Source organism: Bos indicus, chromosome 8 (genome assembly GCF_029378745.1).
Source record: "Bos indicus isolate NIAB-ARS_2022 breed Sahiwal x Tharparkar chromosome 8, NIAB-ARS_B.indTharparkar_mat_pri_1.0, whole genome shotgun sequence".
NCBI lineage: Eukaryota > Metazoa > Chordata > Mammalia > Artiodactyla > Bovidae > Bos > Bos indicus.
In genome coordinates, this window is record NC_091767.1 from 86,891,809 (window position 1) to 86,919,272 (window position 27,464).

General features: G+C 45.8%; 1 long non-coding RNA gene across 1 annotated transcript; it reads right to left on the minus strand.

Annotated features, from left to right (window-relative positions):
* LOC139184465 (uncharacterized) lies at window positions 1-27,464 on the minus strand. The gene is made up of 3 exons (XR_011567964.1): window positions 27,281-27,464; window positions 24,574-24,726; window positions 1-143 (listed from the first exon to the last, which is right to left on the minus strand). It is a non-coding gene; the product is annotated as an uncharacterized lncRNA (long non-coding RNA).

Sequence of the window (27,464 nt, forward strand, 5' to 3'; positions counted from 1 at the left end):
TTCCGTTTGGTTAAGTCAACACACCCCAGGAGTGACCTGGTGACCTAGAGGTTAATAAGTCACAGAAACCTGTCTGCCACATCCCAGGGCCTTCTTCAGAGACTGGTATTTGAGGGTGCAGAAGAGGGCCCAGCAAATGTTTCCTGCTAAGAGACAGAGAGTAAATAATTTAGTCCTTGAAGGCTGCATGGTCTACATTCCAACTATTCAACCCTGCTCTGTAGCATGAAAAGGGCCATTGACAGATTATAAATGAGTGGGTGGGGCTGTCCACCCACAAAACTTAATTAGCAGACAGGCAGCTTTAGATTTGGCCCACAGGCTGTAGTTTACCAACTTCTGATCTAAATCAATAATGCTATTTCTCATGGAAAAAAGAATTATGTAAAATTTTTTTTAACTGTCCTTTCATCTTAACTTACTATTTGATTTAAACACTTGTTAATGACATTGTTAATTGCCACTCCATTTTAATGGCTTCATAATTGGCCAACAAAGGGGAGAGGCAGCCTGGAATCTTCCTTCTTACCATATAAGGCATCTGGCCTTTTGAGACTGATTTGCTGCCTAAGTAACTGTGCTGGAAATTTCTAATGGAGTTACACAGTGGATGAGTCAGAAGCTCACAGTTCTTTCTGTTCCTATTTGTACGATCTCTGGAGAGTGTGGACTTTCCTGTTTGTCACCCACTATCTTCATATCCACATGGCCTTGCAGTTTCATTGTCTCTGAGGGCCTGAGCTCCCACACAGTTCTTAATGTACCAAAGATGCCAAACAAGTGTCACCAAAGAAGAGCGCTTGTACCATCTGTGATGGAGAATTATGTTTGAGCCAGAAGCACAGTACTGCTCGTGTAACATCAATAGTTAATCACAGCCAGGTGTTTTTACTCAAAAAGAGACACTATCTTCCCCTCTGGCTTATGATCAATCCACATGTGAATGGATCCATAATCACAGCAGTCAGCCTGGGTTAGGAGGTACAGGGAAGTATACTTGTTGATCAGCTGATTGATAAAGAAAGAAAAGAGGAGGATCATTTATGAGAACTTCCAGTGTGCTTAGAACCCAGAACTGACCAGTGAGTTTGGGAGCAGAAAACCCACATTCAGCTCTCTGAGCCACTTGACCTCAGATAAATTATTGAATTTTCTCTGAGCCTTTCTTTTCTGTAAAAAGTGACTATGGTGGATTGATGGCCAAAAAATGGCACTAATTCCGCTGGCTCCCTTGTATCTGTATGCTTTCTGTTGTACCTTTTTTGGCCTTCCCATTTTTAGAATCCAATTCCCCATGCCCCAACTGGGTTGCCTTTGGACTTGCTTAAGTACAAGACCCAGGGCTGGACAGGGAGCTGCCTGGAGGCTAGCGCACTGCCCTGGTTCTTGCCCTTTTGCTTTTGCCTGGGAACAACCCTGGGCTGGCTTTCTGGGAGGAAAGACAGTAAGTTGAAAACCTAAGTGTCCCCATGAGCTGAGAATCAGGTGAACCAAGCTGACAGCTCCCTGGATCCCATGAGCACCCCCAATGCCTGGAGACCCACGATTTTCCAGGGAATGACCTGAGGAAGCGTGGCCCAAATGCCATAATTCCCTAGCTGTTCCAGCCTTTGCTGCTGAGTAACTGAGTCAAGAGTTAAAAAAATGCTTGCTGTTTGAGGCTAGTGAAGTTTGGAATGGCTTACTATGAGATAATAGCTGATTGCTGTTGCCCCATCTCACAGAGTATTGTGAAGTTCAGATGAAGCTGTGCTCATTAGAGTGCTCTGAATCATGAATAGCGCACAAAAATGAGCTGGGTTTCCCAAGTTTTAATCAGTATTGAGACTAAACAGAAGATGGAAACAGATGTAAACAGTGCATTCACTCCCACCCCATCACCCTCCCACCACTCCCACTCTCTTCCTTGACACAGGAACAAGCTTGAGCTGGTTGTTACTAATATCTCAGTCTGCTTTGGTCTCTCTAGGTTCACACACTACACTCATGCACTTAACTGGCGTTTATTGGTCACCTACTATTTTCCAGGCACTGTTGTTGGCACAGAGGAGGCTGAGATGGCAGGAAAGGGAGGCAAATACCATCATCCTTCAGTGTCTGTTGGGGATTAGTTCCAGGAACCCCTCAGATACTGCAATCCACGAATGCTCCAGTTCCTCATATAACATGACATAGTATCTACAAGTTCTACATCCATGGATGTGGATACCAACTGTAAACTCATGAATAAGGCAAAGGAAAGTATCCAAAGTGAAAAGGCTGTGCAAAAGATAAGTACAGAAAGAAGTGATGGGGTGATTGGGTGGCTACTTCACACTGGGGGATTTGGAAAGAAGGTGACAATTAAATGAGAGCCAATGAAGGGAAGAAGCCAACTGAAGATCCAGGGGAAGAATGAATTGAATGAACGTTCCAGAAAGGAAAGGTGATCATGCAAAGACCTTGAGGCCATAGAGGCAGGACCTGAGCTGGGGGAGCAGCAGGGCCAGGTGGGGTCAGTGGGGGATTCTATTCTCCATGTAACAGGGAGTAAGTCCTAGGACTGGGTCTACATTAAAGACCCTCAGCTTCTGTGTAGAGAACTGCCTTTGGGAGACTGAAAGATGAAGCCTGGGCACTGTTTAGGGGTCTTCTGAGGATGTTGGCAGATTTTATTTATTTGGATTCCAAAACTGCAGATGGTGACTGCAGCCATGAAATTAAAAGACGTTTACTCCTTGGAAGAAATGTTATGACCAACCTAGACAGCATATTAAAAAGCAGAGACATTACTTTGCCAAAAAAGGTCTGTCTAGTAAAGGCTATGGTTTTTCCAGTAGTCATGTATGGATGTGAGAGAGTTGGACTATAAAGAAAGTGGAGTGCGAAGAATTGATACTTTTGAACTGTTATTGGAAAAGAGCCTTGAGAGTCCCTTGGACTGCAAGGAGATCCAACCAGTCCATCCTAAAGGAAATCAGTCCTGAATATCCATTGGAAGGACTGATGCTGAAGCTGAAACTCCAATACTTTGGCCACCTGATGTGAAGAACTGACTCTTTTGAAATGACCCTAATGCTGGGAAAGATTGAAGGCAAGAGGAGAAGGGGATGACAGAGGATGAGATGGTTGGATGGCATCACCAATGTGATGGACATGAATTTGAACAGGCTCCGGGAGTTGGTGATGGACAGGGAAGCCTGGCATGCGGCAGTCTATGGGTTCGCAAAGAGTCAGACAGGATTGAGCGACTGAACTGAGGATGTTTACATGAGAGGTGTGGGTGATTTTGCTGAACTGGCATCTGACCACCACTCTAATCATGGTATCTGTCATTTAAAAATTAATGCCCTTCTCTCTTTCAGTTCATCATTTGTCAGCCCACACAATCTATTTGCTGTGCTCTCTGTGCAGGGCCTGCACTGTGCACTGAAGAGCCATCCGGGCAGGTGCATGTGATGACATCTCATGACCTGTGGGCAGCAACCCTACAATGCACTGGGGATTCCGATCCTCATGGTGACGCACAGGGTTGTAGGGTCAAGGCCATTGGTTTTTGTCAAGTTGTCACAGGTTTTCAGATCAGATGTCAGTTATATAACTTGGTTTAAATGATTTTAATTTTTCTGAAGATCAGCATGTGTTTGAGAAGCTGGGAGCCACTGATGCTCCTGGTCTTAGGTGTTTTACAAATTGTTGGGCAGTATAGGATCACACAGTCAGTTGTTACTTTCTTGTATCAGGTGGTCATTGAATACATTTATTTATAGCAATGTCTTCACAAGGCTCCTCATACAAGGGGTTACTTTTCACACTCTTTGGTTTGGCCTTTGAGGGTGGGATGGGGAAAGTACATTCTCTTCCTCCAGTTGACAACACCAGAATGGGTAAGTTTCAATGAAATGGAACTCTTGAGTGGACAAAAAGTCACCCAGTCTTATAGGAAGTCAGCTGTTCTCTGTCTCCCCCTTTCCTGCAGGCCCCCGCAACTCTCAGCCTAACTGCAGCTTAGGACAGACAAGGTCTAACAGGTGCTCAAGATTCCACAGTGAATTGGTTGTGGTAGACATGGCTTCAGACAAAAACACTATAAAACCATCTTTATCAGGACTGAACATTCATGTAAAATATATTCATGAGTTTAAAGATAAGTATCTGATCCAGTGGACTTGCCTTTTTAATTTCTTTAATTATAGAGTTGAACTCATCAAATCAGGTCCAATTATGCGAAAGTTGCCATGGAGTGATTCATGTTGCTCATGGATTGGGAAGTAAGTGGACTCATTTTGTGTGGATCTAACATTTCATTGCAATGAGCAGGTGCCCTCATCTTACAAAGTAGTCAGTAACATGAGGCTCCCTCTTTTCCTTAAAAATTGTTTAACTCAGAAGCTACCTCTTGATAGCCAGAGTATTTTGCACATGGGGCTTCAATGTTTTGTGACATGTAGATGTTCAGTCTGTGTAGTAATTTGCTAGGAATGCTACCACAGACCAAGTGGCTTAAACAACAGGAACATGTTCTTGCACAGTTCTGCAAACTGGAAGTTTGATATGGAGGTACTGGCAGGGTTAGTTTCCTCTAAGGGTTAATCCGTTCCAGGCCTCACTCCCTGGCTTGTAAATGGTCATCTTCTCCTTGTATCTTCACAAGCTAGTTCTTATCTGCATTTCCTCTTCTTATAAGGACACCATCATATTGGATTAAGGCACATCCTGATGACCTCATTTTCATTTAATGACTTCTTTAAATACCCTGTCTCCAAATACTATTACACTCTGAAGTTCTGGGAATTAGGACTTCAGCTTACGGATTTTTGAGGTAGGGACACAATTCAGCCCTTAATACTCTGGTTAATGCAGCCTAACACCATTTTGATAACCATGGAGAATGACTTTCAGGATATATTATTTTAAAAAATAGTAAGATTATTCTCCCCACCTGATTTGGTTTCTGATGGGTGTTATGATTGTTTTATCCCAGGGGTAGGTAGAGAAGGACTCCTGTAGACCTCAGAGATAGGCATGCTCCTGGGAGAAAGTAGGACAATCCTGTAGGTCATTGCTCATCAAACACTAGCCATCCTAAGAATCACCAGAAAACTTGTGAAAGCACAGAGTCCTGGGCTCACCTCAGAGCTTCTGAGTCAATAGATCTGGAAGGGCTCTGGAATTTTTATTTCTTGCAAGTTCCCAGGTGCTCCTGGTGCTTTAGTTTGAGCAATACTTGATACCACCCCTGCCAATAGTCCTAACTACACCCAGCAGAGTAGCCACGGTGAGGAGGGACTTAGCCAATGGACAGCAAATATTCTTTCTTCTCCTTGGGGCATTGGGTTTATCATTAAAAGCCACATCGTTAGACAGAGAAGACAAAAAAAGATGAGTCCTAAGAGATACTTATCACTGAGTGATTTTTAGGCATTGGCCTAAAATGGCAATTGTGATTGGCCTGGACCATAAATTACTTACAAGGTGGAACTTAATTCAGCCCTGGCTGATAGTAAGCTTCGTTTTCACTTCTCCAGTGTCTGTGACCTGAGCTGGGAGATTTGTGGTTTCCATACCCCACAATGGAAGGAACACAGAGTGAATCCTACTCAATGCTTTCCCTCAGATGTCTACTCAGTTCCATATTTGCTTAAGATAAGATTTTTGGGGGAAATCTCACATCTACTGATTTATCTCCAATAGCAGCAAATATCAGTCACAAAATTATTCAGAATACTCTATTGCTTACTAGCTCTTGAGGGGCTTAGTCAGAAGTGGTTACTGCCTTTTCTAATTTGACAAGAAGGCTGTTAAGCTAAAAACAATATATGCTGCTCCTGCCAGTGATGAAGCTGGTGGTGTCCATGTAAATGTCATCACCACTGAGCATCAGTGGCCGGGGTTACACTTTTCTTTGTAGGGTTTTTGCTAACGCACTGAGCTGGACTTTGAAACAAGTCAAGTGAACTCATTGCATTTATACTGTCCTTTCTGACAGGCTGACTTCCTGGGGTGTTAGGGAGTATTAGACATGCAGGGGACTCTGGAGGGACCCAGGACAACAGGCCCTTACATACAGCTAAGGAAACAGAGAGTCGTGCCAAGGCTCCACAAGTCAGAGGTGACCCAGGCCTCCTGCCTCTCCCTAGCATGGAAAGGGCCCTGCTGGTGCTTCAGGTACCTCTACTATGACTTGTGGGTTGTTGGTGGGAAGGGGACACCAAGGCTATGTCTGATCAGAGCAGAGCCATTCCCTCACCCTTGCTCCCCAAGTACTATCACCAGGGAAAAGAGCTGACCCAGGGAGGCGGGACCTTCCTATCTGTGAGGCTGCAGGGTTCCCAGCCAGCTCCTTCTCTCGTCACCTTCCCCAGGTGCCCCTCAGGGAGCCTGCTGCCTGAAGTGAAAGCGAAGTCACTCAGTCATGTCCAACCCTCTGCGACCCCATGGACTGTAGCCTACCAGGCTCTTCCGTCCATGAAATTTTCCAGGCAAGAGTACTGGAGTGGGTTGCCATTTCCTTCTCCAGGGGATCTTCCCATCCTAGGGAAGGCTCAGCTTATAGAAGTGCCCCCAGGCCACTTGACCTAGGATGACCTGGACTCTAGGGTATAGAATACCTGAGCTAGCTGTCTGTTCATCTAGCCCCATTTTCTGGCGTTGTGGGTGGACATGAGTTCCAGCAGGTGTGGGAAGTTATTTCCTCAGAGACAAATGCCGTGGCATAGTCTCAGGGCCTGGGTCTTCCTGCGGCATGTCTGTGAGGGAGCTCTGGTCAGGCTGTCTACAGAGCCACATTTTCCTTTGTGTGTCTGTCTTTCACAGCTAAGCTGCCCGGGCTTGGCAAGCACTAGAATCCTAGAGTTTGGGGGGCTTATGAGATCCCCTGCTCCAGAGTTCCTGAGTCAGCTGGTCTAAAGGGAGGCCTGAAACTTCATTTTTAGCCAACTTTCCGGGGATGCAGATGCTGTGGTTGAGATCACACCTGGAGAACCACTGGATGAAAAATCCCTCAGGTTGCTGCCCTTTCCTTGCCCCCCAGTTGGAATGGTACCAGAAGCCTCTCCCATTCTGTCACTGGGTTCTGGTTTTTCTCGGGTTCCTCCCACTCCTGAACACAGATCCTTCTACACACCCTGCTTGAAGCTCGTAGCCAAGCAAGCTCTGGGTGCCACCCTCCTGATTGGTGCCCCAGAAAATCCCACAGGGCAGCAAAAGAGCCCCAGGCTAGTGTTGGTGGGCTTTCATAAAAATAATATAAAATATTGCTCCTGTAAAATAATGCAGTTGGGTTTGAGGGTCTGTGATGGTCTCTCCAGCCCCAAGCTACAGCAAGCACTGTTTCATGTCCTCTTTCATATTCCCTCAGCCCGTGTCTATTTATCCACTGCTACCAACAAATTCCTCCAAAACAGCAATTTGTTATTATTATATCTCTTGATTCTGTGGGTCAGAAATGTAGATGTGGTGGAGCTGGGCTGGCTCATTTCTGGTCCATATGTCTGGGATATCAGCTGGGAGAATGCAGACTGGGCACCTCTGTCTCTGTTATCACATACCTTTCTAATTGTTAATCTTGGGCTTCTGCATGGCAGACCTAGGTTAGTCAAACTTATCCATCACTACTCAAGGCTCCAGGAGTGGGTATTCCAAGAGGCCTGGGTAGGAGTTGTAAACCTGCATAAGAAGTTTCTGAAGTCCCAGAACATCACTTCTATCATATTCTATGGGTCAAGGAATTCAGGAAGGTAGGTACCCAGATTCTGTGTATCAGTGAAGAAGTAGAGAAAAATGTGTGGTCTGGTTTAATCTACCATAATCCACCTGAGATAACAGGGAGTCAAGATAGATGGTAGTCCCTTATCCTACAACATCTCACTTGGAGCCTGCTCTGCCTCAGTGTCCGAGGGCCTTCCCTGGTGCCCCAGGGGCTTGCTCAGAGCAGTGTAGAGCAACCAGAGTGCTGGCTATTTAACTTCCCAAGGAATTAACCCTAGCCAACAGGAGAAGGAGTAAGTATATGGCTCCCAGTGTCCCTATCCCATGGTAGAATGATTTAGAAGCATGGTCAAGGTTGTGACTTGGGGGGCCCTTGGGGCACTGAGCCCAGTTGCTAAGCAGTGTCTGTTCATTGGTGCACCCTCAATGGCTTTCTTTCCACCTCCATCACATTCTGTCTCCCTCAGGGGGCCTTTTAGACCACCTCCGAGATAAACTGCCAGCTCTCTAGTCCCTGTCTCAGCATCTGCTTGCAGGGGCAACTGAACTAAGACGGGCCCTTGGTGGGGTCTTGAGAAGGCACACAGTGAACATTCAACTCATGTCAGCTTATTGTTATTGTATCCTTGCCTTCTAGAAATGCCTTATGTCACTGAATTATAGTAGGGTTAGTTTCCTAAATCAGAGTTAAAAAAAAAATCCATAGAAATGTAATGACCTGATTTATGGACTGATTTCATGGTTAAATTGCGTGTGTACCTGTCTAATTCTCAGCTCTTCAAGATCAGAGAAACCTCACTCTGCTTGTATGAACCATCTGGGTCATGAGTCACCTCACCAGACCTGTGTCAGTGCAGGGGCAGCGTGACAACAGCACATCCCAGGCATGCTCAGCAGCAAGGCCTTGGACATGGGACAACGAGGAGGGTTCTCCATTAGCTGCCTCCACGGCTTTGTTCCCAGCACAGAGACATAGAGATGTCTTGGGTCTTGGAGTTACAGGGCTAGCAGTTCCTAAGCACGTTCCTTCAGGAGGGTTACCTTATTTCACTCTTCTGCCTCTTGCCTTTCTGGTGCAATTATGGTCCCCATTTAATAAAAGACGAAGCAAGGTCTCCAGATGCTTATTGAATTCACATTTCCCACAACAGCTCTTCCTTCTGACCTCCTCTTTCACAGTCTCGGTTCTCCAGTGACACCTAACATACACACACACACACACACACACACACCCACACACCCCTCACTAGACACTGGGAAGGAAATTTTGGGTTCACAGTGGTATGATTCTAAATCATTTCAGCTTTCATTCCTGAGACATGTTGCTCTGTTTTGGAGAGGTTAGGTCCATGTTTAGCAAAACTCTGGGGCAAAAACTTGTAAGGTTGCCAGAAACCTTACATAGAATGTTGGCATTCTATGTGGGAAAAGCATCGTGGCAGCAGTGTACCAAGGGCACGGTGTATGCAGGGGATGATTACCCTGCTGCTGACTTTTGGAGGTGGTCATTGACTGCAGAGATTCTCAAAACAATTTATGGTCACCATGCACTAAGAATTCTAAACAAGGTCAGTGATGACACACCCTTTCCCCCCAAAATCTGTGTCAGTGCAGGTCTGGAAACGTTGCTGCAGTTCCCGGAGCCTTGGTGATGTGGTGTCAGCTGCAGACGAGCGTGTGGTCATTTCTGACCCTTTAATACATGGTCAGAGGACTCTGGGCAGCTCTTGGTCCTGGACACTCAGATACAGCTACCCTCTGGCTGTGAGAGCATGCTCTTAAGGGCTCTGACCATTCAAACTCACTTCAGGCATATTTGGGGTCTCCAGTTCTGGGGAGTTCCTGCATCAAAACAGCTGATGAAATGCACCATACTCCTCAGTAATGGAAGAAATGATGAAGAAATAGAACTGAGTTCCTCAAAGTGACCAGTTTGCATTTTTGTTTGTGTATAAAATTCCATGCAGGGATGTAAGTTAGAACTGAGTGCAATATTTTTGTTTGGTAAGTTCAGATTTTGGTTCCTATGTGGACTACATTTTGCTTCATGATTATCATAGGCAATAGTTTCATCTCACTAAGAAATGAGTGTTAACAAGGATCTGTCTTGGATGTAAAGGTACCAGGCCTGTTCCACTGGACCTTGACTGGGGTGGACATCTGCCCCTTTGTCACAAGTGGAATGTCTGTCGCCGGCTCCCAGCAGACATCCAAGCCCTTATTGATTTTTCTGCATGTGGTTGGCCTAAACCTGAAATATATATGTATATTACACAAACTGCTGCTTTTTCTATTAAGTTGCAACTGTCACTGTGTTATTGAACTCTCACACCACATGTCTTTATTTGCAAGCCCAGATCCTGGTTAATATCCACACAAACGTTGCCAGTTGGCACTATTGGGATTTTCTGCCCCTGTGTTTCTAGACTTATATGAGAATTACTGCTCAAGGACCTCCAGTCACTGCCAATCAAGGACTCTGGCTGTTCCCACCAGTGCTAGACCCTGTGGTTCTGCATGGACCCCCACACAGATCCCCACATTGCTGCAGGCCTCTGGCTGAAGCCTCCCCAGTACTCAGCCAGGAGGAGCTGTCCCCATGAGAGACAGCCATGCCCTGAGGTTGCCCCCATGCTTTTGGGGATCCCTGATGCCCAGCTCCATTTCCTCCACTTGGGCAAGACTGAAGGGCTGGGATGATACCCTTCATTGGTGCTGCCTCCAGACTTAAAATTCTCCCTCTGTCTGGTCCTGCTCCCTTACACCCACAGGTACTGATCCTGAGGATGTTCCCCAAAGTACTGCCTCTGCACAAATCAGGGTGTTTGGGGACCTCTATTGTGTGTATGACACCACTCACCTCTCCAGACCCCCATCTTGCATTGGTCAGCCCTCTGGCCTGTGCTCTCTTCCCCACATTCATGCATGGGCCCTCATCTTGGCCCCAGTAGCAAGTAGTGCCATGCACCAAATACTCTAGTCACTCAGCCTTCTGGGTTTACTTTCTTGGCCCCTTTTTTCTTAGAGGGGTCTCTGGGCCCCTTTGGTAGCTTCTGGATGGGACTCCAGAGTGAAGGCTTAAGCTTGGCTATCCTGACCCTTGTCCCTTGAGTCTCTTGACTTAAGGACATCCACCCAGTCAATCCTAAAGGAAACCAGCCCTGAGTAGAAGGATTGTTGCTGAAGCTGAAGCTCCAATCCTTTGGCCACCTGGTGTGAAGAGTCAACTCACTGGAAAAGACCCTGATATTGGGAAAGAGTGAGGGCAGGAGGAGAAAGGGGTGGTAGAGAATGAGATGGTTGGATAGCATTACTGATTCCATGAACATGAGTTTGAGCAAATACCAGAAGACAGTGAAGGACAGGGAATCCTGGTATGCTACAGTTCATGGGGGTCACAAAAATTTGGACAGCACTTAGCAATTAAACAAAAACAATAACCCTGATCCTAAAGAACTTAACCCCCCATGACAATGAGCCTAGTAGTATTCCTCTGCTATAATTCCTTTCTGCACCTTCTCTCCAGGGGAGCAAAAGGATGGGGGAATGGGGAGAGATGAGAAAACTCATTGTTCTCTTTAAAGAGGCAGTTAAATCATATCTTCTTTTTTTCAATCAGTAGACAAAAAATAGAGGCTCTCTTCATCAGGGTTCTCCAGAGGAGAAAAACCAATAGGAGGAGACAGGTAGATAGATATTCATATAAAGGAATTTCTTATGAGGAATTGGTCCATATAATAATGGAGACTGAGAAGTTATACTCTCTACTCTCTGAAAGGGTGGAGAGTTGATAGACTAGTACAGTCTAAGTCTAAAAGCCTGAGAACCAGGGATGCTGAGGGCCACATTCCAAGGGCAGAATAAGACTATGCCACAACTTCAAGATAGGCACAGGTAACAAATTCTCCCTTTCTCCGCTTTTTTTTTTTTTTTGGTTCTATGCTGACCATCAACTGATTGGGTGGGGCCCACCACATTGAGGAGGGCAATCTGCTTCATTCAGTCCACCAATTCAGATGTGAATTTCATCCAGAATTATACTCACAGACACAATCAGAATCACATTGAAGCTGATGCCTGGGCACCCCATGGCCCAGCCTAAGTGACACATAAAATTAACCTTTCTGTGCATAGTTATGATGTCTGGGTGCCTTGGGACCCACCACTGTTGTGTGTGTGGGGGAACTCAGAAGCATCTGGGACACATGGAATTATTGAGAAAAACTGAGACTTGTCCTTAGGCAAACCTGAGAGTCACTCTTGTGGGACAGCCAACCTGAGGGGTACAGCTGAGGGGTGTGATGCTGGTCAACAGCCAGGAGGCTGCTAATGTCAGTCCTCTCCATGGAATACGTGCTCCAGGCTCATTGGACCAGAGGGAGGTTGGCAGGCATGAGCTCCTCTTCCTCAAGGCCAGTGGCCCTACCTTGGCTACTTCAACCTTGTCCTTTCATGTCCCCCAGGGCCAACGGCCTCCTCCCTCTGATGCTGTGACCACAACCCTGGGTGATCCTCCTTCCTCCTACCTTTCCCCAGCCTTGGATAGGCCAGTTACATATTCAATCTATTATTCATGGATAATATGATGCCCTGCCCACCAGTCTTTGAGTTTTTAAATCCTTTTAAATAATTATTTTTTGAGCATCAAAATACTTTTCTCTTGCAGATTGGAAGGTTTGCCTTTTGATACTATGGTCTCAATAGAGACAGCCTCTGTTAGAGGCTAAACGTTGTATGTGGGGCTCTTTCTTTGATAAATTCCTTCCACAACATTCACCCTCCTTGAAAACACATCTAACAGGCAAAGGAAAGGAAAGGGAGGGGTTCTCAAATGTGCAGTCAGTCCTCTGCCTCCTCTTTCCCCTTATTTATTTTGTCTCCTTGATAAGTTCAAATCCTGGGCACAGTTAGAAGTTGTTGCTGTTGTTCAGTCACCAAGTCATGTCTGACCCTTTGCGACTGTACTTTCTTCTTAGTGGGACATATAAAGTGGTTGTGTTTTTCACAAAACCTGCAAGACTGAAGACATCTTTGGAGTCCAGCATACAGCTGTTTCTAAAAAGATGTTCCCCTTGAAAGAAGTCACCTGCTCCTCCTTTCTTTCCTCTCCTACTCACTCATCTTTCCTTCTCTGATGAGATCTTCCAGTGGACCAAGGGTGGGATTGGTGAGCAGCTTCCCAGGTTTCACCAGCTATCTAAGATCTTTATAAGCTTAGTCAACACTGCCTGTCCCAGAGAATGCAGGAAAGAGGCAGTGATCCAGGGGTCTAGAAGTAACTTCTTCCACCCCTCCCCCACACATTTATGTACAGATAGAATTGTACATTTAGTGGGACTTGGATTGGTTTATTTCTCAATTCTTTAGACAATAGTGGCTGTTTCTACCTGAAAATACTCTTGAATGCGCTGGCCCCTCATCCAAGCAAATGCGAGTACGCGCACAAGTGCCCATCAGCAAAGAAATGCGTGAATGCATCTCCTGACACCCCACTCTTTCCAGAGAGGGAACGCCACTGGAACTGGGACACAGTGACCTACAAGCTCATGAGACAACACAGGGGAGGAGCTTGCAAATGTAACATGAGCCAAAGAAGCTGAACAGGAAAGTACAAACTGTGATTCCATTTGTGCTGTTTGTTGTTCAGTCACTAAGTTGTGTTTGACTCTTTGTGACCCCCATGGACTACATCACACCAAGCTTCCCTGTTCTTCACTATCTCCCTGAGTTTGCTCAAAGTCATGTCCATTGAGTTAGTGATGCTATCTAATCATCTCATTCTCTACCACCCTCTTCTCCTTTTGCCTTCAATCTTTCCCAGCATCAGGGTCTTTTCCAATAATGTGACTCTTCACATCAGTCAGTTCAGTCGCTCAGTCATGTCTGACTCTTTGGGACCCCATGGACTGTAGCATGCCAGGCTTCCCTGTCCATCACCAATTCCTGGAGCCTACTCAAACTCATGTCTATCATGTTGGTGATGCCATCCAACTATGTCATTCTCTGCCACCCTCTTCTCCTTTTACCTTCAATCTTTCCCAGCATCAGGGTCTTTTCCAAGGAGTCAGTTCTTTGCATCAAGTGGCCAAATTATTGGAGTTTCAGCTTCAACGTCAGTCCTTCCAATGAATATTTAGGACTGATTTCCTTTAGGATGGACTGGTTGGATCTCCTTGCAATCCAAGGGACTCTCAAGAGTCTTCTGCAACACCACAGTTCAAAAGCATCAATTCTTTGGTGCTCAGCTTTCTTTGTAGTCCAACTCTCACATCCAAACATGACTATTGGAAAAACCATAGCTTTGATTAGACAGACCAGACAGACTTTGTTGGTAAAGTAATGTCTCTGTTTTTTAATATGCTGTCTATGTTGGTCATAGCTTTTCTTCCAAGGAGCAAGTGCCTTTTAATTTCATGGCTACAGTCACCATTTGAAGTGATTTTGGAGCCCCCCAAAATAAAGTCTGTCACTGTTTCCATTGCTTCCCCATCTATTTGCCATGAAGTGATGGGACCAGATGCCATGATCTTAGTTTTCTGAATGTTGAGTTTTAAGCCAACTTTTTCACTCTTCTCTTTCACTTTCATCAAGAGGCTCTTTAGTTCTTCTTCTCTTTCTGCCATGAGGGTGGTGTCATCTGTGTATCTGAGGTTATTGACATTCCTCCTGGCAATCTTGATTCCAGCTTGTGCTTCATCTAGCCCGGCATTTTGCATGATGTTAAATAAGCAGGGTGATAATATACAGCCTTGGCGTTCACATCAGGTAGCCAAAATATTAGAGTTTCAGTTTCAGCATCAGTCCCTTTCATGAATTTTCAGGGTTGATTTTCTTTAGGATTGACTAGTGTGATCTCCTTGCAGTCCAAGGGACTTTCAAGAATTTCCTCCAGCACCACAATTTCCAGGGATCAATTCTTTCGCCCTCAGTTTTCTTTATGGTCCAACTCTCATATCTATACATGACTACTGGAAAAATCATAGCTTTTACTAAACAGAGCTTTGTTGACAAAGTGGTGTCTTTGCTTTTTAACATGTTGACTAGTTTTGTCATAGCTTTTCTTCTAAGGAGCGAGCATCTTTTAATTTCATGGCTGTAGTCACCTCAGTCATTTTGGAGCACAAGTAAATAAAATCTGTCACTGCTTCTACTTTTTCCTCATCTATATGCCATGAAGTAATAGGACCAGATTACATGATCTTAGATTTCAATGAGTTTCAAGCCAGATTTTTCACTCTCTTCTTTCATCAAGAGGCTCTTTAGTTCCTCTTTGCTTTCTGCCATGAGAGGGGTATCATCTGCTTATCTGAGGTTGTTGCTATTTCTTCTGGCAATATTACTTTCAGCTTGTGGTTCATCCAGCCTGAAATTTCACATGATGTACTCTGTATAGAAGTTAAATAAACCGAGTGATACGGCTTTGTCATACTCCTTTCCCTATTTTGAACTAGTCTGTTGTTCCATGTCTTGTTCTAACTGTTGCTTCTTGACCCACATAGAGGTTTTTCAGGAGACAGATAAGATGGTCTGGTATTCCCATCTAATCAGGAAACTAAGCTCTGCTGATGGAAGTTAGGGTAACAGTCCCACTCTAACCAGGTGGTCCTTCCTTGGGGCTGCTGACATTTGCTCTTGTTCTGGGGCTGGACGTGTGGGTTGAGCAGTTAGTGAGACTTCAATAAATCACGCACTTATGAAATGTGCTGTGTGTGTGTGTGTGTGTATGTATGTGTATCTCACATTTAAAAGTAAAAAAAATTCAAGGGCCACATCTGTGTGGAGTGGGGAGTTCAGAAGGTCCATGTGGGTCTCTGGGAAGGAGAGGCCCACAGATACCACTCTCCTCGTCCATGGCACTTCCCTCCTGCTTGGTGTTCTGGTCTATGCTTCCTCTCCGGGGGATGTGAATGACAAGCTGGGGTTATAGTAGGCGATGGCCAGTACAGACTGAAGTGGGATCCCCCAGTGTCACCCACTGTGTGATCATGGCTTTGAGGTGGCTGACAAAAGTGAAAATAAATAAATATATGAATTGTTATTGCCGCTTTTAACATTAAGACTCCAGGTTATCCAGAACAGTGAAAACACTAAAGAGCATTTTGATAATTGAAGTTGAAGATCCAGGTTTCTTCCAGAATGTATGCAGAAGGAGAAACAGATAAAAATACAAGAAGAAGCAAAGGTGTGAGGGGCAGCTCTTGGTCCTAGAGCTCTAGGAGAAGAAGCCTGGGAGAGGATGAGAGCTGAAAACCTCCCAGAGCCAAGGAAATGGGTTTCCAGTGGGAAACTTCTTTTGTAAGTATAATCCAGGATTTATTATTATTGTTGTTGCTGTTATTTGTTTGATTCATGTAAAACTGACCTCTTAAGAGGAATAAATTCAGTTTTCCTCTCAGAAACCCTTAAAAACAGAACCATCCTCTTTGAGATAAAAGAGGACAAACCAATTCAAAACTTTCACTTCCTCATTTCTTTTGTTGAATCTCAAGGGAACTTAAGGAAAAAACAAAACACTGAGATACCCAGTTCTATTTTAAGAACAGCAGGTATTTCCACATTGGTGCTTTGACTTATTTCTAGACCAGAAACTGGATTGCAGGTCCTGTCACAGAGTCCTGTCCCACCTGGCGTTTGCTCTTCACGGGGCATGGGAAAGAGCAGCGTGGGGTCAAGCCAGAAAGGCAGTTTTGTCTTTTTCATGATCGAATGCAAGAATGTACTGCTTTTAGCATCTACTGTGATATGACACACAGAGGTCAGGATTGGAGCCTAGTCTTTTCTGGAAATGATTCCTTTGAATCAGGAGGGCCACTTAAAGAAAAGAAACAGAATTGCTTGTTCCCTGGTAACTTACGTCACTGCTGTTATGTGCAGCTTTCCTTGTCAAGACTTTATCTGGAAGCTTCTCGTGGGAGGTTTGTTCCCATCCGAAGTATGGTGGGATTCAAGTCACTGCAAGTGTACCTGCCAGAGGGTTGCTTCTATTTCTAGAACCATGCCTGAATGAATATGTAGGAAGGGATTTCACAGATTCCAAGTGTGAGTGTTCTCCATAAGGAATCCCACAACTTTTGAATGCAGACTAGTACAGCCACTATGGGGAACAGTGTGGAGATTCCTTAAAAAACTGGCAATAGAACTGCCATACGACCCAGCAATCCCACTGCTGGGCATACACACTGAGGAAACCAGAATTGAAAGAGACACGTGTACCCCATTGTTCATCGCAGCACTGTTTATAATATCCAGGACATGGAAGCAACCTAGATGCCCATCTGCAGACAAATGGGTAAGAAAGCTGTGGTACATATACACAATAGAATATTACTCTGCCATTAAAAAGAATACATTTGAATCAGTTCTAATGAGGTGGATGAAACTGGAGCCTATTATACAGAGTGAAGTAAGTCAGAAAGAAAAACACCAATACAGTATATTAATGCATATATATGGAATTTAGAAAGATTGTAATGGTGACCCTATATGCGAGACAGCAAAAGAGACACAGATGTATAGAATATCTTTTGGACTCTGTGGGAGAAGGCGAGGGTGGGATGATTTGAGAGAATAGCATTGAAACATCTATATTAAAATATGTGAAACAGATCGCCAGTCCAGGTTTGATGCATGAGACAGGGTGCTCAGGGCTGGTGCACTGGGATGACCCTGAGGGATGGGATGGAGAAGGTGGGGGGTTCAGGATGGGGAAAACATGTATGCCCATGGCTGATTCATGTCAATGTATGGCAAAAACCACTACAATATTGTAAAGCAACTAGTCTCCAATTAAAATAAATAAATTTTTAAAAAGTTAAAATATAAAAAAAGAAAATGTATCAAGAAACAGATGAAGTACTTAGAACGTCAATTTTTAAAATAAAGTCACTTTTACATGAAGTTTGGAAAATTGTATGGAGAGTGTAGACATTGGGAAAGCCACCTTCTCATTTGTAATTTCTGTGGTAGGCAACTTCTGAAATGGGTCCCAATCGTCCCCACCCACTGATATTTATATTGTTCTGTACTACCCTCCATTTGAATCTAAGCAGGGACTAGTGACTTGTTTCTAATAAATATATAGTGGGAAAAGTTATGAGATGTTATTTCCCATACTATGTTGCAAAAGATTGTGATTTCCATCTTGCTCTCTTTTGTCTTTTCATTTGCTCAGTCTCATGAATCTAGTGGCCCTGTGTGAGTCTTCTAGGAAGATGCCCACATAGTGAGGAGTAAAGGGAGAAGTCTGGCCAATAGTGTGCAAAGAACTGAATCCTCCAGACAGGAGTGAGCCTGGGAGTACTCTTTTACTTGTAGTCTTCAGACAATGCTGGTTCAGCTGGCACCTAGAAGGCAGCCTTGTGAGTGACCAGAATTAGAAGACCCAGCTTAGCAGTGACTTAGATTCCTGAGCCACCAAAAGTGAGATAATAAATATTGCTGTGAGCCACACACACACACACACACACACACAAGGAATCCCACAACATTTGAGTTTGAAACGACCATCTGGATCATCAGGTCCAGGAGTCCCATCAAAGCCTATCTTGAGGCGGGGCTGCCAGAGGGAGTTCCAAGTCAGTGCCTCCAGGGTTGGAACCTGCTGTGAGTATTGCCACACCACCTCCATTTACGAACTGTGCTAAGATTTCATTTGACAACACTTACCAAAGTTAAAAAGAGTTGAAAACCACTCAGTTACTTGTGGCCTTTATTTTACAAACAGAAAAACCAGGCACAGAGAAACACGCTGATCAAGGATTCCCAAACAGAAAGATTAGCAGATAACTGAGAACTCTCAAACATCAGAGAAAATTGAACATTATGAAAAGGCAACAATTCAACATATGGAAGGAACCCATTTGGCAAAGTCTTAAAGGTAATCACAATATAGTCAAGGAGATTAGAGAATGTAAACTATTCATAAAACAAGAAGAGTTTGTTATGGAAAAGAACTAGGAAACTTGGAAATTAAAAAAAAAAATGCTTGCTTAAAAAAAAAAGACCCTCAATAAGTAGGTTCAGTAGCAAATGACATGATTGAAGAATGATTTAGTGAACTAAAAGACCAGTCATTTCTTGCAGAATATTCCTGAGGACAAGAAAATCAGAATAGGAGAGAATAGTGAACACATAAAGGGGAGAGTCAGAAGCCTCATCACTTATTTTCCTAGAGTTAGAGGAGAACAGACAGAATCCAGGGAGGAAAACAGAAGAATCTTTACCAGATATTTTCAGTTCTAAGCGGGACTAGCCTTACTGCTGTGTGACCTTTTCAGTCTATGGGGCCCTCCGCTTGAAAGGCTGTCGACTTGACTTAATACCTTGCTGTCATTGACTTGAAATTGTTAATAATTTAAGCTTTGAATTTATGTCACAAGGGAATAATGGAGCATACATGTGACAGAGGAGACATTGTGCAGAACTGGGGTCTGCTGGTCTCCTGTTGCCTGATTCAAATTCACAGTGCCCCATAAACAGAGTAATTGTGCACCAGGATGCATGGAGTTCATTCAGCAAGACTCAGAGTGAGTACAGGTAAGTGTGTAGCTTTACAGCCAAGTGAAGGGGTGGTGACAGCTCTGCGAAGCCACCCTCTACTTGGACCAGAACTTGCTTCAGATGCACAGGGAAGGCAGTGGCCGTCTCAGCAACATGGCACCAAGGCACCCTGGCCTAGCCTCCCTTACCCATTTACATCTGTGTATCAGCCAACTACTACTCTAAAGCGCTAACACAGCAGGAAAGGGAAGCACATTCTTATCTAGTTCTTCCTTCTTTCATCAGGCCAAAGTGTCAGTAAGTGAATTAAAAATGCTTGAGTTAGTTCTGTGCAGTATTTCCATTGTTTGGGTAAGAATGAAATACACCTGCATGGGGACTTCCCTAGGGGTCCAGTGGTTACGATTCTGTGCTCCCGATGCAGGGGACCCAGGTTTGATTCCTGGTCAGGGAACTAGTTCTCCGATATGGCAACAAAGGTCCTGTATGCTGCAATTAAGACCCAGCACAGCCAAATAATTTTTCTCTTTAAAGAAAGAAATACACCTGCATGAATTACACAAATAAACTATGCAATTTCAATGGTTCTTCACGTGGCTCAGATGCTCTTGCATTTACATTTAAAGTGACATTGCATAGGATGAAGGTGAATGCTAAAATGTATGCTAATAATGAAACATTTTAACTTTTATTCGGAACAACATTAAAAACACCACGCACAGTGGAATATTAGTCAGCCATTTAAAAGAATGAAATAATGCCATTTGCAGCACCATGGATGGATCTAGAGATTGTCATACTGAGTGAAGCAAGTCAGACAGAGAAGGAGAAATGTCATTTGACATCCCTTGTATGTGGAATCTGAAACAAAATGATATAAATGAACTTACAAAATGGAAACAAACTCACAGCTTTAGAGAACAAACTTATGGTTGCTAGAGGGAAGGATAGGGGGAAAGACAGGCAGTTTGGGATGGACATGTACACACTGCTATATTTTAAAAGGATAACCAACAAGTATCTACTGTATAGCACATGGAACTCTGCTCTCTATGTGTGGCAGCCTGAATGGGAAGGGAGTTTGGGGGAGGAGATACATGTATTTATATGGCTGGGTCCCTTCACTGTTCACCTGAAATTATCACAACATTGTTTGTTAATCAACTGTGCTGTGAGACAAAATAAAGAGTTTAAAAAATGTAATGAAATGGAAATACTGGCACAAGTATGGGAAAATATTAGAATGTCCTTAAGGGAAACATATAAATGAATTATTTTACATCCAAAAAAAAAAAAAAAAAAAAAAACACCAAAACACCATTCAAGTCAAGAGAGTCCGTGAAGGAAAGGAACGCTTTATACTATGGTGTCTGTAAGTATGCTGTCTTACAGGGGCCCGCATTTACATTTTTCACGGGGTGCTGTGAATGAGGTAACAGGCCCTCTTTAAAAGGCCTGATAGATTCACAGCAGAATATACTTTAAACATGTTTCTTTTGGAAATTCAAAGGTAAAGGGGCATTTTTTGAGCTTTTCAGAGACAGAAAGAGAGTTCAATGACAAGAAATGAGAGTGACCAGGACAAGTGAAGGCTGAGCTGGGTAAGGATGTCGTCGCTGATCAAGATGGTGCCACTTTGGATGTGAGCACTGTGGCTGCCCCTCAGGGCTCCCTACTCGGTGAGGCCGTGCGGCAAGGCCCACGGCCTCTCAACAGTTGGGTGGCCCAGGCTGGACCTTGTCTTCATCTGGTCTAGAAAGCAAAGGAGGTGGAGAAGCCAGCGTCCCAGGGCAGTAAGGTGGCTGGTTGTGAAATCCCCAGGGCCGTCTCCTCGCAGAACCGGCAGGGCTGGCTCTGGATCCGGGCCAGGTTCCCGGACGTGCAGAGACGCAGCCTGCTGGGCTGTCCCCGCGGGGCTGTAGGCTGGGCTGTGGTTCAGGACAGGTTGGAACAAAGCGCCCACTTCTCTGGCACCTGGACACTGGGGCCCAGCAGAAAGCCCAGGAGGATGGCGTGGGTGGGGGAGGCTGCGACAGACGCGGCCAGCACTGGAGGACATTTGAGTCACCTGGGGCACTGCTGTGACCCACGTCAGGATGGCCAGGACTAACTCTGAGTCCGTGCCCTAAGTTCACGCACTGATAGACACACGCACACACAACTACAAACAGACACACGTAAACATCTGCAGACAGACAGACAGAGACACACACATTTACAGACATACACACACACACACACCTAGACACACACAACACACAAATACTAAAATACATTCCACAGATATATATATACACACACACACAAACTCATGGACACATGCAGACATATACTTAAGAATACACACAGACATGCACATATGCAGACACACACAGAGACATCTACACACACACACACACACACACACACACACACAGGATGAAAATTTCTCCTTTGGCTCTTTAAATACAGAAACCAGGGAAGGAAATATACAAACAATTCACTTTGGCCAAGCAAACTCCTGGGCAATGTTAGGAGCTGGTGAACTATACAGGGAGTTGGGTTTCTCTTTCATCCCTTCCCCTTCATCCCTTGGTAGAGGCCGTAATGAACAAATGCAGCCAAACCATCCAGGAGAAGCGATACAGGGCAAAAAAGCCCAGTTGGCTGGGGTGTTGGAAATCCCCTAGGTGAGCACTCATTCCCATCCTTGCTGGGCTGGTCCAGGCTCAGAAAGGAACAAAATACAGCTTCTACTTCAAAGGACTTATAGCTGGATGTCCATAAAACATACATCTCAAGTTGGATGGTACATTGTGTTTCAGGGACTATGAGAGTGAGGGGATGCAAGGGAGTGGGTGCTTGGCAGTGGAAGGAGGGGGAGATTTATGGGGAAAGGGGCATGGGCTAACTTCTTTGGTTGGAAGGGCTCAGGCCAGAGAGTGAGGCCAGGGTAGGCACACAGGCACCCTCACTGGGCTGGCGTGAAGGGAAACTTCTGGCCAAGGACCCCAGGGACATATGGAGTCATGTTAACAGGTTCTTATGCTGCAGGAGTTCTATGCCTTTTCTAAAAGTTTATTTTATATTGGAAGATAATTGCTTTACAAACTTGTGTTGGTTTCTGCCATACATCAATATGAATCAGCCGTAGGTATACACATGTCCCCTTCCTCTTGAACCTCCTTCCCACTTGCCTCCCCATCTCACCCCTCTAAGTCATCACAGGGCACCAGGCTGAGCTCCCTGTGTTATACAGCAGCTTTTCACTAGCTATGTATTTTACATATGGTAATGTGTATATTTCAAGGCTATTCTCTCGATTCGTCTCACCCTCTCCTTCCCCTGCTGTGTCTACAGTCTGTTCTCTGTCTGAGTCTCTATTCCTGCCCTGCAAATAGGTTCATCAGTACCACTTTCTATATTCCATATATATGTGGAATATCTGATACTAGTTTAATATAAGAACATATATTGTTAATATACGATACTTGTTTTTCTCTTTTTGACTTACTTCACTCTGTGTAACGTGCTCTAGGTTCATCCACTTAGTTCTGTGCATTTTAAATGTGCTTTCTGGATCTCTGATAGAGGGCTATTATCTAGACAGGTTTCTGTAAGAATTCAACCACAGACTCTATTTTGCTCAGCAGGATGCAGCCTGTAAATCCTGATGTGAGCAGATGGTGGAGGCTGTGAGGGTTATGAGGAGGTGACAGGTGTAGCTGGAAGATAGGACAAGTGGGTCCTGACTCTAATGCCCAGCGGAGTTAATCCAGTCTGCTAGATCAACGGCATGTGGAGCTGGAAAGTTGCTGTTGGCTAAAAAGGACTGACCCTGGGTTGAGGGGCTGAATAAGAGGTGAGGGAATGGGTCGTAGTTGATTGTTCTCTCTGTGGTTGGAAAGAGAAAGTGCACAGAGAAATTTTCAAGTCCAGTCATTTATAAACAGAGACAAGTGTATATTGATAATGGGGATTCCTGTGGGAGTGGGTGATGCAGGTCTGGTAGCATCTACACTGTAGAAGCAGACTCCGTGCTGTGGCTGAGGCCTGGAGACTCACTCTGGACCATCCAAGGGTGCCAAGTCCAAGTTTGGCCCTGGGTTTTAGCAGTACCTCCCAGGCATAAAGAACCCTCCAGCCTTAGGGTCTACTTGCGAACAGAGAGGCCTTTGGCCCTTGATCCTGGCAAGTCTGGACAAAAGAAGACCATGTGGTGGCTGCCCTTGCTCTTATGTGTCCAGCTTTGGCATCTGGTCCCAGACTTGCCCCCTGGGTGCTGAGGACCTCTTGGACTCCTTGTGTAAGGCCAGGCTCTGTAGATGCCCGGGAGGCAAAGTTTAGGGAGACCCCCCCCAACTGCTGCCAGAGAATTCATGCTTTTGAACTGTGGTACTGGAGAAGACCCTTGAGAGCCTCTTGGACAGCAAGGAGATCAAATTAGTCTATCCTAAAGAGATGGAGAAGGCAATGGCACCCCACTCCAGTATTCTTGCCTGGAAAATCCCATGGACAGAGGAGCCTGCAGTCCATGGGGTCACTGGGAGTCGGACACGACTCAGCAACTTCCCTTCCACTTTTCACTTTCATGCATTGGAGAAGGAAATGGCAACCCACTCCAGTGTTCTTGCCTAGAGAATCCCAGGGACGGGGGAGCCTAGTGGGCTGCCATCTATGGGGTCGCACAGAGTCGGACATGACTGAAGTGACTTAGCAGCAGCAGCAGCAGCAGCAGCAAAGAGATCAACTCTGATTATTCATTAGAAGGACTGATGCTGAAGCTGAAGCTCCAATTTTTGGCTACCTGATGTAAAGAGCCAACTCATTAGAAAAGACCCTGATTCTGGGAAAGATTGAAGGCAAAAGGAGAAGAGGATGAGATGGTTGGATGTCATCACTGACTCAATGGACATGAGTGTGAGCAAATTGTGAGATAATGAAGGACAGGAAACCCTGGAGTGCTGCAGTCCACAGGGTCACAAAAAGTTGGACATGACTTAGTGCCTGAACAACAACAACAACCCCCCACTGCCCTCAAAGCCTGTCCTTCTTTCTCTAATCCATTCCTCAGCATGCACATAAGTTCTAATTCTAGCCTCACCCTCTCATGCTACAGAAAAATGTGATAAGGCGTGATGCACAGGTTGGAGCTTATTTCTCGAGCTGAATCTCCCCATGTGTGGACCAGGACTCTGCCTGGAGGTGCTGTGCTGGGAGGGCTGGGACGCAGCTCCCGAGTGGCTCACTTGAAATTCTTCATGGTGGTGTGCCCAAGTGCAGGGGAAACTGGACCACAAAGCACATCTGTTTAGGGTCTAAATCCCTGCCCTCTGTGTGAGTGTTATCCGCAGATCAGGAGTCAGTTAACTAGAAGGAAGTAAGAGAAAATGTAGAAACACCAACCTAGAAGAGTGATCTGTCACTCTTGACATTTCTCAGATATTTGGGGGTGTGTCAAGGAGGCGGGTCATCCTTGGCTTTGCTCCATGCTGGGAATCGGGAAACGACACTTCAGCCCTGCAGTGGGAGTTCCTCCACTTGCTGATGATCGGTGACCTGGGTGGAATAGAAAGAGCTTCAAGTAAGTATTTATGAACTCCACGGATTCTAACCACACCCATCTTGGGGACTTAGTTGCTCCCCTTGTAAAACGGGGTGGGTTAGACCTGGGACCCTTTGTGTTACCCCCTTAGAACCTGCATTCAAACCATGCTGACTACATAGCAAACACATTGTTTATAGATTTCTTTTAATCAAAGGCTTGGACTATACAAGCCTGAATTAAGCAATCTGAGTATTTCTGAAGTCTGAGTGGCCTTCTCCAGGAATATGTGGTGAGTCCTTTAGTTCCCAAAGATTCTAGACTGGGGAAGCACAGGCTTGAATGAGGGGCCCTTCCACCTCAACCATTCAGCTTCCCACCTCAAAATGAGCCTATCTCAAGGTAAGGCCAGCAGGAATGAACATGCACCAGGCAGATCTTTAACAAGAGGGCATAAAGAAGCCTTTCAAATCCCCTCTACTGGTCAATGCTGCTGCTACTGCTGCTAAGTCACTTCAGTCGTGTCCGACTCTGTGAGACCCCATAGACGGCAGCCCACCAGGCTCTTCCATCCCTGGGGTTCTCCAGGCAAGAACACTGGATTTGGTTGCCATTTCCTTATCCAATGCATGAAAGTGAAAAGTGAAAGTGAAGTCGCTCAGTCCTGTCCGACTCTTGGCGACCCCATGGACTACAGCCTACCAGGCTCCTCCGTCCATGGGATTTTCCAGGCGAGAGTACTGGAGTGGGGTGCCATCGCCTTCTCTGCTACTGGTCAATACCTAATGGCAAAGATTAGAAATTGCTTCCCTGAATAGAGTAGCCAGCTGCCAACCACTTACATTTGAAGTAAATCACTCACTACATCTTTTTACCGGCCAAAATGTGATTTCCAATGCTGCAACCTGTTGTTGACTTTCAGGCTTTTGTGGAAATAGGCGGAACCTAAACCACTGCCCCCGGGGCTTCCCAGGTAGCGCTAGTGGTAAAGAACCCAGTAGGGCTAAGAGAAACGGGTTCTATCCCTGGGTCAGGCAAATCCCCTGGAGGAAAGCACCGCAACCCACTCCAGTATTCTTGCCTGGAGAATCCCATGGACAGAGGAGCCTGGCAGGCTGCAGTCCACAGCGTCGCAGAGAGTCAAGACTGGACTGAAGTCACTTCGCCCGCAGGCATGCAAATTGCTGCCTCCAGGACTGGTAAACTCTCTCCCAGGTGTTGCGCTGCCACCTAGTGGCCGCTTGGGGAGCGGCCCCGAAGGGTGTTTGTCCGGCAGCCAAGGGCTCCCCTGTCAGCCATGCTCCTGGAGGGGAGCCAAGGAGCCTACTGCCTTCCTGGCATGGTCTGGTCAGACTGCCTATGTTGACTCGATGGGATGGTCATCCCTCCCATCTTTGTCTTTCCCTTCTTTTCCTCACCTCCCATCTCTTAAAAGGGGTTCAATCCAATGAAATAACCCCCCACCCACACCCCCTTGCAGCACATGGCAAGGTTTTTGCTTGGAGAGGAGGCTTCTAAGTCTCAGAAATCACCCTGGATTTGGCCCTGGCACAGGTTGACTGAGCCCCAGCAGGTTAGGATGACACCATTAGATTCAGGAGGACCAGACCCCTAATCTTCAGTTTCAGGATTATGGCTTACTTGGGGATCTTGGTTCTGCCCTGGCACCCCTGGTTCACTAGGTCATTGTAACAGGGTGCCGAGCAGCCCAGAACGACCTCTCCAGGTTGTCACTTGGTGGCTTCAGAGTGGCTCACGCTTGTGGGATGTGGGTGTCTCCCCGAATATGAACTGCACAGAGATGCTATCCCCCTCCTGGGAGGGCCCGGAGCTGGTGCCTGTGGGCTTCTCGGACGGCTTGAGAAACAGGCCTCAGACAGGCTTGTGGGCCCAAGGGGTGGTGGACTCCGGGTGGCAGGAACCCAGGGTCCCACACCCGGTTCCCTTCCTGCCTCCTGCCCTGATCAGAGACTTCCCATCAGCTCCTCCCCAAGAAGCCCTCTGTAGAGGTGGGATGATTATCACTGGTTTAGCAGCTAAAGCAGCACCAGGGCGGAGGTGGCTTTCTCCAGGCTTTCTCCTCTCTCCTGTGAGAGAGGCAGAGGGAACTGGGGCCTGGTCCAATCTCACAAACAGGCTCTGGGTTCCTCTTCCACAATGGTCCTTCCCTAGGAGGTTCAATGCAGGAGACCCGGGTTTGATCCCTGGGTCGGGAAGATCCCTGGAGAAGGAAATGGCAAACCACTCCAGTACTCTTACCTGAAGAATCCCATGGACAGAGGATCCTGGTGGGCTGCAGTCCATGGGGTCGCAATAGTTGGACGTGACTTAGCAACTAAACCACGACTACCTGGGAGGTTGGAATTCACCTTTACTAGAGCAAAATGCTGCCTGGGATGTTTCCTCAGGTAATAGCTCTGGGGCTACTCTGGGCTGTAGAAAACCCGTGGGCTTTTTCTTCTCCCTTCAGCTTTTTAATCACTCTCTCTTTGTCTTCCACATGTAATCTCAACTCTCCAGTGCTTCTCTGTCCCTCCGGATGACAGTGGGTGGGAGGGTGACACTTGCCTTTGACCTCCAAAGTTCTTGAGCTCTTTCACTTGGGAGGGGGCTGGAGAGTGGAGGGGCTCCACCCTGAGGCCCTACAGTTCCGGGTTAGAACTGATGACCTTGGGGTTGTGATGTCAAGGCTCTGTGGGGTCATAGGGCAAAGCCAGAACACAGGGGCTGGACTGGGCACAATCCCTCCTCA